At 44.2% G+C, this 11,637-nt stretch overlaps 1 long non-coding RNA gene across 3 annotated transcripts in view; it reads left to right on the top strand.

Moving 5' to 3' along the window:
- The window catches only part of LOC144365760 (uncharacterized), a 27,829-nt gene extending 16,192 nt beyond the window's left edge, over positions 1–11,637 (top strand). Inside the window, exons 1-4 of one of the 3 annotated variants that reach the window (XR_013424534.1) lie at positions 2,237–5,610; positions 6,353–8,832; positions 9,239–9,284; positions 10,367–11,637. This is a non-coding gene — a long non-coding RNA (uncharacterized LOC144365760). Of the gene's footprint in view, positions 1–2,236; positions 8,833–9,238; positions 9,285–10,366 lie in introns of those variants that run through there. The other 2 variants (XR_013424533.1, XR_013424532.1) reach the window with 2 other exon arrangements.

Below are 11,637 nucleotides of genomic sequence, written 5' to 3'. Positions count from 1 at the left end.
GCCATCTTGAACGAATCCCTGAAAGACCCCCACCCCACCCCAGCGCAATCACTGTGGGGTTCAAGGTTCCAACACATTGATTTGTGGGGTGGGCAGCAATGTCCAGAGCATTGGGCTTTCCAACAATTACTTTTCTTTCTCTCTTTCCCTCCCCCGCCCACATGTGTGCATGGGCACACATGCACATGTCAGGTAAATTGGTCTTAAGAACATATCATTTTGCACACGGTCTAAGCAAAGCATACTTTGAGTAGGCATATTTTCCAATAAAGGGGAAAGTGTCAGCCAGAAGTAAACACTTTTGGCTGGTTGGGATGTGACTTGGAGAGCAAAGAACTGGTACAGCAAAGAGTTCTCAGGATGTTTATTAACCGTGGGTCTGATGTGCTTGTGAGATGGATGGGGAGGCCAGCCCTGGTACGTCTGGAAACCCTATGATTCCCTGAAGAACCCCAAGGGTCTGAGAGAGTGGCTGTCTCTACCTCCTAAAAAAAACCACAAAAAAACAAAACAAAAAAAAAAAAACAGGGAAACCGCAAGCAGATGCACAGATATGCAAGCCCCTCTGTGGAGAACTGCTGGGGCTGGCTACAGTGTACAAGTAACTAAATCAGAACCTTTAGCTTAGGCCTCAGTCTAGCTAGACAAGTATTCTAAAATAGCACATAGTGAGGCATATCTATAAGTGCTGCCTAAACCCCCTAGCTTGCCCAGGAGTTGATTGGATTATTGACAGTGCTTGTGTGAAATATAGCAAACACGTTGATATATTTTCTAAGCTTCAGAGAGGAAAAAAAAAGTGGATTATAAAGTTTCTTAAATACATCAGAGGTTGCATTTTGATTTGCTTAGCATTTAAATGAACTTAAATCACCTTACGAATTCTCAGAGTTTAAGAAAATTTGAACTTCAATGCCTAACTTTAAAATCAACTTTGTTTTATGATATTTGTTGAAATTAGAAAATAACAATGTTTGTTTAGCCATAACTTAAGCTGATGGTCTTGCTGAATGATTTGGAAAATGGAATTTTCTATAAAACGCTAATTGACAACATGGAAAAATAATTGAAAAAAAAAAACATTTAGCCCAGGTGAGAAAAATTGAAGGAGGTTTTATCATTTGGCATATAAAATAAAAATAATCAGGTAACATTTTTAATCAAGGTCTATCTTTAGAAAAAGTATATAGGTTTAGTAGTTTCAGTTAAAAATCATATCATATGTCTTTTTCCTATTTGATCAGAGTATAAAACATTTTTCAATATTCTAGTTTATATAAAGTCTAAGTTTATTTCTTTTAAAATTCCAATCAATTCATATATCTAAATTTTTAAACCTTTTTTTGTAGGTCTATCATGTTATCATATCCACAAAATGTTTAAAATTATATGTGAACATTTTGTTAAAATAAATTGTGTTGTAATAACAAATATCTTTTAGAAAGACAAACTTGCCCTGCGAACAATGCAGAATGACTATTGCAGATAATCAGGCAGTGACTGTGGGGAGGTGTTTATAGAAGATGAGAGATGAAAGTACTTTTATTTCTTCTTAATCTCTCAGGGGATAATCAGTGCAATTTGTTTTAAAATATAAATGTTTAGCTGTTCTATAATGAGAAAGAGGGTAATAAAAAACATCTTTGAGAAAGAAAATAACTGCAAAAAATATAAAAGAGAGTCTTGGTTTATATTATCCAAATATAATGAATTTGAAAGGGGTAGTGCAATGCATTAAATTTACAACTAGATTTGGACAGTGTTAATGAATGTATCATAAAATGGAAAAAAAAGACTTGCAAGGACTTTTCTAAAAATTATTACACAAATGGCATAAGCAAGAAAAATTAGAATTTGAATTTTCTTTCGTTTAAATGTCAAATTTACCTTTCAGTTGGTGAATGTATAGTCTGCTCTTAACAGGAAAGAGTAAAGCGCATTGTGTTGTCTACATAGTGGTTCTTAAAGTCAACCAATTATGCTACTAATGCTTTTGCTGTCTGTTGTCTTCATGGACTATCTTTGGATGAAATTCAAGAAAGAAAGAAAGAGAGAGAGAGGGAGAGAGAGAGAGAGAGAAAGAAAGAAAGAAAGAAAGAAAGAAAGAAAGGAAGGAAGGAAGGAAGGAAGGAAGGAAGGAAGGAAGGAAGGAAGGAAGGAGGGAGGGAGGGAGGGAGGGAGGGAGGGAGGGAGGGAGGGAGGGAGGGAGGGAAGGAAAGAAGGAAGGAAGGAAGGAAGGAAGGAAGGAAGGAGTAAATAAGTCCCAATAGTGATTGTCACCTTTGTGTGTGTGTGTCTTCCAGACTGAGGCTATAATCACTTCATGTCTTTCACTGTGATGACTTAGGTTTATTTATTTTCTTCTGTTTCAAATTTGCAACTCCATTTCATAAAAATAAAACTTAGAAAAAAAATTTTATTTAAATGATGGGCTTCTGCATTTCCCCAGAGATGGACTCCTTAACTTAATGTGGTTGTTTTGCCATTCTCTAAAGTTTCAATTAGTTACTTATAGAAACTTGTAGAAGCCCTACTGTTTATTAATTTATTTAATTTTATTTTTTCATGATACTTGGGATTGAATGCAGAGGCACTCTACCATTGAACTATACTCAACCAATATTACTATTATTATTATTATTATTATTATATAATTTTGAGACAGAGTGTCTCTTAGTTGCCCATGCTGATCTGGAATTTGCGATCCTCCGGCCTCAGCCTGCTGGGTGGCTGAGATGACGGATGGAATCACCCAGGTCTGAGTGAGTAACCATCTCCACCTCCTGCAAAAGACACCAGGGAAGCCACACGCAAATGCACAGATATGCAAGCCCCTCTGTGAAGAATTGCTGGGGCTGGCGGCACAATACGAATAAAATAAATTTGCACCTTTAGCTTAGGTTTCCATCTAGCTAGACAAGTATTTTAAAATAGCACAGAGTGATACACTTGTCTATAAATGCCTCCTAAACCCCCTAGCTTGCCCAAGATTGATTGGATTATTGACAGTACTTGTGTGAAATATAGCAAACACATTGATGTCTTTTCTTAGCTACAGAGAGGAAAAAGTTTCTTAAATTCATTAAAGGTTGTATTTTGATTTGCTTAGCATTTAAATAAGTTTAGATCACCTTAAGAATTCTCAGAGACTAAAAAAAATATCAGCAAATAAAAAACTGAAGCCTCCTTTCTGGGTCAATAGCCAGCTCATGGAACCCATTAACAGAGGAATGGATAAAGAAAACGTGGCATATACACACAATGGAGTTTTACTCAGTCACAGAAAAGGATGAAATTATGTCATTTTCTTTTAATGGATAGAAGTATGGAACATCTTCCTAAGTGAAATAATGACCCAGTAAGTCAAGGACAGTATAGCATTTATATATCTTCAAGAAAGAAGTAAATTCTTAGTGCTTATTGTATACAACTCTTAACTTTTAAAATCATACAATAAGGGGTGTTTATATACCAATAAATATCTCATAACATTTAAGCAAATAATAGTGGTAAATAAAACAAAACTTAAAGCTAATTATACCTAGCATGTGTGACACCCTGGTTTGGTCCTTGGCACTACAAAAAAGAAAAATAATTATTGACAAAGGCTAACTACAAAATCAGAAAATAATAAAATAGTATGGCCAAATCTGTAACATAGAGTCCCTCACCACTCTGTGTATTCACAGCCCCTACAACCTCATTGTGGACTAGTGTGTTCCCTGGTCCTTCACTTTGGACTTGGCCATGTGCTTGCTCTGGTCGGTGGCACATCAGCAGAAGCCAGAGTGCACCAATTCCAAGCCCCTGAGGCTTGCACCACCTCAGGGTCTGCCATTACCATTAGCAAAGTGTCCCCCGGCTGCCTGCTGGCTCCTCATCCCTGGCCTCAGAGAGAGAGGTGAGGGGGCAGACCTTGGCCACATATCTGCTGTATGAAGCAGAGTCTCCTAGGAGGAGACTTAGCCCTGGGTGATGCACAACCTGTGGGCAGACAGGTAACTGCTGCTCTAGTGCACTGGAGTTGGAGGTGTTGGTTGTGCATAAATGCTGAACTGATTCAGAGGCATCAGGGGTCAGACTTCTGGTTGCCTGTGGAACACGAGTGGCATCCTGCCCTGCTGCCATTGCCCATGAGCACCCACAGCACATCCTGCATTCCCAGAGAATAACCCTCTGTACTCAAAGATACATTAAAAAGCAGCAAGGTAACTAGGTAGCACCTGTCTTCCTAAAAAATAATGCTTCGAAACTTTCCTCTGAGTTAGTGTATCTTAGTGAAAATAATTTTATCCCTGATCTGTATAATAGAGATGTCTGAAGATACAGTGTAATCATGTTAAAAATTGCTATTTATCTACCAGGATCTGACTAGTAGATCAATTTTTAGCAGTTTTCATTTTTTTACAATGTCTGTATTTTAAATTAATTTTTAATGGAGTACTATAGCCTGGATTTCTTTGTACCTTTTGCAAATCAAGTTATTTTCTTTTCTAACGTGCTGTCTCTAGCTTTCCTCATGGTCAATGCCCACTCTTGCCCATCTGCCCCCATCAGCTCACTGCCTGGTACCCTGACCTTCCCTCTCAGGGAAAGCCCCACGGTGCTGTAGGTCTCTCTATACATGCATCATTATTGCCTTCTAATTTCTTGGGTTTCAAGCCTTATACTTAAACTATATAAAGTTCCTGGCTCACACAGGTACCTAGTGATGTTTCCAACTGTCAGCACAAGCAAACCTCAGGCACACTGGCTCTTAGTGACTTCTCAAGGTTGTGTCAGAGAAATCCCGTAAAAGACACTTGTGGGAGTGGGGGATGTGAAGCTTGGCCAAAATCTCCAGCTCTGGGCTCAGGTCCATGTGGGGCATGGTGTAGTCAAAACAGCCACCTTCCTGGGAGATCTTATTGGCACATTTTCCTCTTTTGTGAAGAGTTTACTAAAAATGGCCTTATACATTTGCTACAAATATCAAATGAAATCATACATATGTGGTGTCTGGGACCTCCTAGGTTGGTGGTAATAACACTCATCAGCAATGACCTCCCATCAACAGGGTTGGTGTTGTCCTGGATCCCTGTGCCTTTCTTCAGTGATGGCCAAGACACTTACAACACCCCTAATTAAGGCATCTGGATTCTAGTAGGAAAGAGGTCACATAACTCTTTTTTCTTTTTTCCTTCTTTCATGATGAGAACATTTCATTTTTGAAACAGGAAGGGCAAAAGTTTGGATGTTTAGTTTTGTTTAAAATCTAGAATAAAGTATAAAACATCCATCAGCACACAGAATGGAATTACTTTAACATGTCAAATGTGCTCAAATGTGATCTGTCTGGATAGTTATTTCTCAGCTGTACAAACCTGATTCCTTTCACTTCACATCCTGTGGACTTGGCTGAGGAGCAGGAGAGCAGAGGTCTGTTCACACGGGGGCTCAGTGGAGGAGCTGTGGAAGGCCAGCTTGAACAAGAAGGCTGACGATTATCACCAAAGAATCCCTGTGGTGACTGTCCCCATGGTTGTAGAGGGGCTCAATTATTCACAGGAAGGAGAAACTTAAAAACCAACAGGCTCAGAACCTTGGTAATAGACTTTGGACAACCACCTGGTGAGTTGAGCAGAACCTTTTCAACCACAGATGTTTGAGGCTGCCTTTAAGTTCTAAAATAAACTTTTAAATTAACTATTTCAATTTTAAAATAAGCATTTGATGCCAATGTATAGAAACTTCCTTTCCACATATTTGGGGAGGAAAATAAGCAGAAAATGGTGGGGAAAAAAAAACCACAAAGCAGTCTATAGAAATAATGGATCCCTGGTTCTGGTTCCATGGTAGGACCTTGTCCATCAGAGTGGGCCTTTCCAGCTCATGCTTCTTGGAACAATGATCACAGCACAGCTCTTCTGGGAAATGTTATATTGGTACATCCAGGTGGTGTCTTTGCATTTTGTAAAGTTTTACTGGATGCAGGGGCCCAGTCTTATGTTTGTGCATCTGAGAAAGCTACTCTTAATGGCTGAGCTCTGGAGTTGATATGAGGGCCTTGGGATCCAAGTGTGCCTTCCAAAGCCACTGTGATCCTTACTTGCATTCATTCATGTACTCAATAGAAATCCAGGAGTCCGCACTATGTGCCAGGCCCTGGCTAATGGGGAAGTGCAGTTATCTGCCTCAGGTAGGCTGACTCTCTGTTTGGGAGATTATGGAGCTCTGAGAACAATCTGATGGGAGTGGAAACTGAGACATAAAATGAGAGAGGAAAGACAGAGAAGGGTCAGGTATGTCTGAAGTAGATCAAGACCCCTGTGCCATGCCGTTAAATCTCTTTGCTGCATTTCTAACTCATCAGCAAACTTCTCCAACTCTCAAATTAACATCAGCCTTCTGGAAGAACTTGGCTTATCCAAACCCCTGGCTGGAAGACCCTCATGGATTAACAGTACGCAGTGGACTTCAGACCCTTGAATAACAGTGGAAGGGACTTGGGTGAATTGACTCTCGTCTTTGATGAAAACCAGAGCAGTAAGTGCAGCAGGGCCCATGCCATCCACTTCCAACCACTCAGCCTGTGCTCTGCAGGCAAACGCCGTGTCTAGCTCACGTTTTCCTCCTGAGCCTTTGAAATCTGAGGATCAGGCAGGAGCAAGAACATGCAGGAATCTTTCAGAGACCCATCCCCTGTCGTTGGCACTCACAGGCTCTGAGGCTGTGTGACTCAGTGTGGAGGGGCAGTCCACCCTCCACCCACCCTATAGTTGTGGTGAGCAGGAGGCTCCTCCTGGAGGACCCCAGGGAACCATGCTGAGTGTCACTGAGACTCATCACCCAGGACCAGCAGCACCAATAGAAGGCTGGAAGATCCTCCCTAGGTGTCCCCAAGGGCCAGGCTGCAAGTCCCCAGGTGCAAAAAGGGCTTGCTTGGACCAGAGCAGCTTTGTAGGTCACAGGGTCACCCATCTGCAGGGATAGGCAGTGACAGCTCTGCTCCCCTCCTGGGGTTTCCTCTCCACCCAGCATTCACCAGCCTCTTGGTGGCCCACGCGTTGGTGGCCCTGCTCTAAGCAGCAGCAGTGCAGGCTGTGGAGCTGGGCCAGCGGGGCAGGGACTCTCCACATCTTGCTTCTTCTTCTGGCACACAGCAGCTCACTGCATGACCCCCTCTCCAAGGTCAGGATTCCAGTGGAGTCATCTTTTATTACCTCAATTTAAATATTAATCATTCTGAATTAAGAAACAAAAACTTTCCTTTATTAAGAAGATAATATCTTAATGGGAACCTTAACCTAGACTTATAAAAATTAACCAGATGAGGCTAAAGGCAGAAAACTTTCCAGCTAGTTAAAAACGCAAGTGCAGAGCTCGTGAGAGGTGGGGGTCACCAGTACAGATCCAGCATCTGCAATGGGGCAGGGTGGTCTCCCCTTGGGTCTGGGTGATGCCTGGGAACCATATCAAGTACAGGCAGGCAAGGCATTGAAGTTAAAAGTACAAACCAGAGAAGGACCAGAACATTCCAGAACCTAGAGGAGGAAGCTACTCACGAAGGAGGGAGTAGTCACTAGGTTTAATCACTACTGAAGAAAGAAAATGGGAAAATATCTTTGGTTCTGTGAATTTGGTTTCACCATCATGAAAGGTCAACCCAATAGCAGATTCCACTTGTGATGGAATCAAAGCCAGATTGCAGCTTGTGCAGCAAGGTCAACAAGGTCCAAGATGAAGGTACTTCACAACTCCCCACCTGGGATGTTGGCTTTGGTAACAAGAGGAGAAATACCTACGGTATAGAGGGCAGGGGAAGAGACTCCGGGAAGATCATTTTAAATGGGAAGACAGACACATCTTTTGGCTGAGGAAGGAGAGGCTGGTGTAGACTGAGAGAAGGAGGGCATGACTTTGGGGGTCCCAGAGGTGATGGGGTGGGGTTCATGGAGTGAGCTCCCCTGGATGATGAGAAACAGGCCGTCTTCTGAGACAGGGTCAGAAGTCAGGGACTCACCTTCAGGAGGGGTGGACGTTACACCAGCTCATGGGAATACGTGAGGATTGACAAGGGAGGGGCCATGAGACTGTGAAAGGCAGCAGAGCCCCCAGGGAAACAAGTTGTTGACTAGGCTTGAATTTAAAAGGAGTCAGGAAGTGGGCCGGGCCTCCTGGGGACTGGAAATTGCCAGGTCTGTTTTCTGCTGTCACAGAGTACCACAGGCTGGGAAGGGGAGGCTGTGCTGTCAAAGGTGTCCCACAGGGCTGCCAGGCGTCCAGCCAGGGCTGGGCGAGGAGCTTGCACGTGGGAGGAAGACAAGTCAGAGAGCGGAGGGCACCAAGCGGCAGGGTCCAGGGAGAAGGAGTTGGATTTGATCTGGAACCAGGGCAGGCCAGGGTGCTGCTGCCCTGGGAGGGGTGTGTGCCTTTCTAGCGTCATCTACTGTCCACCTTCTGCCCCACCGCAGCGCAGCCACAGCTTCTCCTGCAGCCACCAGCCTGGCCTGCCTTTGGCATGGGCTCTCATTCTGGACACTCCCAGTGTCCTCTCCCCACCCTTGGCTTTGTTCTGGATACAGGACGTGTGGCTATCAGCCACCGTTGTCACATGCTGTACTACACAGGACAGGGCATGCTGACCACCAGCTACAGTCACCGTGTGCTGCGTCTGTCTCCCTGACACACAAAGAGCTCCAGAAAGGGCCCGTCTCCCTCGTCTTCCTTGGTTCCCACCCTCGTGCCCCAAGACATCTAATTCACCATCGTAAATAGCATGAGATCTTGAAGTGTCCCTTCTGCCCCCACCTTCTTCATTCCCAGCCAGCATCACGGCTTCCTGCACAACAGGTGAGTCTCCCTGGGCCCTGCGCCAGGACTCCCGCAGTCTACACCACACCTGCTCCTGTCTTCTGTGTCACCATATACTCCCTTCTCCCTGTGTCTGTCTGCACCTGCAGCTAGGGGCCTGCCCAGTCCTCAGAGTCTTCACGTGTAGACCAAGGAGCCACTTTAGTCCCCTGGAATCCACACCTGCTACTGAGGGTCTTTCCAGTCCCCCAGTGTCCACACCTGCTGCTGAAGGTCCTGCTCAGTTCTTTGTGTCCACGCTTACCACCCAAGGGGCCTCCCCAGTACCCCTGCGGCTGAGACCCTTTGGGATCCCCTTCGTCCACACTGCTTCTTGAAGGGTCTCCCTTGCTCTCCTGCAGGACACCAGCCTGTTCCCCATGCAGTGCTCATTTCTCTCCTGCAGGTCTCTGTCTGCAGAATCTCATTGCTGGCCCTTGAACTCTCCATTTGTAAGTAGACAGGAACTGGCTCTTATTTCCCGTTTGTTTCTTTTTGCCTCAGGATTTCAGAGCTGTGAGGAAATTCTAATTACCCAGTCTTATTCTCTCACAGTAGATGAAGCTGATCCCCAAATAATTTAAGCATCTACCCTGAGTCCCTCCGTCTGGCAGAGGAAGGTCTGAATTAATCTTTCCACTAATTGCCCCACTGTAGGTGGTTCAGAGTGACCGCAGGGCCTCTGCACAGAGGTGCCTGAGGCTGCAGATGGGCAGGGGTGGATAATTGCACCAGGACGGGGTGGGCGTATCTTCAGACCCAACAAGCAGGCCGCTGCAGTCGGGGACCCTGGGTGGCAGGGAAGTGCATCCTGACAGGGTAGAAATGTGTGTTTTTTTCAATATAAAAATCAATTTATTTTTTTTTTGATTGTCATCTGTTGACTTTATCCAAGTATGAAATGCGTGTTTGAATATTTAAAAATTATTAGGAATGTATTTTATGTTATATGTGTTTCAGCACAATAAAAATAATCTGCTTAAGAAAATACAATTTGTTTCATTTAACTGATTGATTATTAGGACAATTGACAAAAATGTGTCTTGCGTGGGTCTCACTTTTTGTATATAAAGGAGCAGACACAACAGTTATACATGCTCAGTGTGGTGCATGGCTGGTCTGCAGCACCCTTATCCTTGTGTTGTAGTTTAAGTTGGCTTACATTCTTGGCAACATACTTAACCGAAAGTATATTTCAGATTGGCCTTTGTCCAACTATAGCAAGCACCTTATTAGTAAGATAAATAAGCAAAGGCTTATTGCATATTGAAAGCTCATTCCATATGGCATCGGATTTTTTCCATCTTTGATATTAGGAAGATCAGGCATGGGTAGAACAGAGCCTGGCTGAATGAAAAAGAAATTGACCAATTTCAAAAGTAGCTGGTATGCTTTTGTCCTGTCTTTTGCAAAGAAAAGGAAACCCATGTTTTGTTTCTCCCTTTGTTAAATGTGTATAAGCCTGAAAACAGATGTCATTGCTTTGGTATCTTCGAGCTATTAGTGATGATATAAAAACTCATTCTACCCACAGGGAGAAGAATTGAGAACGCTCTGCAGCTGTGTACACAGCATATAAACATCTCAGTAATGAAAATGGAATTCAGCATGAATAGTCAACATCCAATGAAAAAATAACAGCCATCAATTTTGGGCCCTGGATCTTATACTGTAACTGTAAAACTCAACGGCAAACTGTGCTTCTCATCTGTGAACCATATGCAGGCAAGCATGGTTACAGGACACGGCCCTGGCAGCCAGCCCCTCATGAGCTTGACCTGCTCACCCCACCTGGGTCAGCAGAAGTGTCCGAGCACTGGATCACTCCAGCGGAACTTGACTTTATGGTCCCTAGAACCTAAGGTTATTACTTAGAACACACACACAATTAAAACCCTTCTAAAGTGGATAGAAAGGGTCTGTCCACTGAAAAGGTCTGTTGATGAAGGTCGGTCCAACCTTTGAGAGCCCCAGTGCTCACAAGAGCACTTTGTGTGGGGTCGTCTTCAGTCTTGACTTTAGAGTCAGTGGAATTGTCACAAAAGCCATCATCTCTGCTGCCATGGCCCACCCCCTAACTCTCCATCCCCTGACCAGGCATGGCGATTTCTGTATCCAACATCTTCCTTCAAGGAACACACACAGGAGAGCAGACTCCAGTGGGCGCCAGGCTGGGTGTGGCCCTGGGGGCTCCTTTCCCTGGCTTCCCCCTGGCTGTCTCCCCCTTCAGGAGGCTCTCAGGCACCACCTCCCTGCAGGTCTGTCCTCCTCCGGCAGGAGTCTCCTCCCTCCTACTACTTCCGCCCTGCTCAGGCTTCATCAGGACTGCTGCAGGAGGTCCTAGTCCCACAAGAAGGTGGGCGGCACATCCTCTGATTCCCAGTGCCTGGCTGTGGCAGACCCTGGCTTCATGACCACATTGGTGAAGGAATGCACATGCCTATGGAGTGAATGCGTGTGCACAGGTTCTTTAATCTGTGACACCTGAACATCCGATATGGCCACACAGGTAGATTTTCATGCTTGGCAAAGGCCTTAATGTTCACTTGGGGATCACTTTTGGGATATAGAGCTTCCTTTGGAATACGGATCTTTTGCCAGCATTAAAAGTGATGCATCCAGCCTGAGAGTGAGCACGCTCCTTGGCTCCCTGTGAGGGACCACTTCCAGTATGTCCAGCAATCCATGTTGTCTGTCTGTCTAGCTATCCCTCCATCCCAGTCTGTGTATCCAGGTGTGTCTATTTATGTGCATCCCTATCTATCACTGCGAATTTCATAATATATTAAATGGTGCTCACGTCAA

This window comes from Ictidomys tridecemlineatus, chromosome 1 (genome assembly GCF_052094955.1).
Source record: "Ictidomys tridecemlineatus isolate mIctTri1 chromosome 1, mIctTri1.hap1, whole genome shotgun sequence".
Taxonomy (NCBI): domain Eukaryota; kingdom Metazoa; phylum Chordata; class Mammalia; order Rodentia; family Sciuridae; genus Ictidomys; species Ictidomys tridecemlineatus.
Note: the sequence above shows the minus strand (reverse complement) of the source record. Positions and strands in the feature narration are given on the sequence as shown.